This window comes from Centruroides vittatus, unplaced genomic scaffold (assembly GCF_030686945.1).
Source record: "Centruroides vittatus isolate TY-2023 unplaced genomic scaffold, ASM3068694v2 contig_3271, whole genome shotgun sequence".
Classification (NCBI taxonomy): domain Eukaryota; kingdom Metazoa; phylum Arthropoda; class Arachnida; order Scorpiones; family Buthidae; genus Centruroides; species Centruroides vittatus.
Genome location: NW_027122102.1, coordinates 164,024 through 164,797, shown reverse-complemented (window position 1 = coordinate 164,797; position 774 = coordinate 164,024).

The following is a 774-nucleotide window of genomic DNA, read 5'->3' as shown; positions in this document are numbered from 1 at the left end:
TTTCTAAGTATTTTAGAGATTGAATAGTTAATGACTTTAAGATTTAATTTTAAATGCATAATTTATTTAAATTTATTTAAAAATAACTCTCAATAAAGAAAATATAATCAAAATTATTCTGTAGAATTTAAAGTGAAGTGTTTTTACATAAACTTATTTTATGAACCTTTTAGTTGTAAAACAAAGTTTTAATATATAACAATGATTCTTAGTAATTCTTAGAAATACCCTTAGGGTATTCTTCAACTCAGGAACCATACTGTTAGAGATCCTTTCACTTAGTCATACAGTAATTGAGTCATGCCTGATTTAATTTGAACAGACCCATTTTAACACTTAAACTATTTAAACACTTAAACATCTTTAAACTATTATAGACAATAAAATAAATTCTTAGCATGTAAAAAGATGAAAATTATAATTCACTTACAAAATTTATAATTAAAATAAATGTTTTACATAAAACTATCTATTTAATAATAAATATGTATTATTATATTTTACTATTTCTTACAATGTTTTCAATTAAAATTTTTAATTTAAAAAAAAATTCTGTATAAAAATAACAACATTGAATAGAAACTTCTTTAATGTTTACATTCTCTCAGCTGTCAAATTCTAGCACGTGTTAAACCACATGGTTTATAAATATTTAAATTTTGCGCTGAAAGTAGCCAATAAAATTCAACTTAAGGAAGCTAACCAATGAGAGGAAACGATTCTTACCAATCGGCGAAGAGTGGCTTTGACGTCAAACGTTTTTCCTTTCACGCA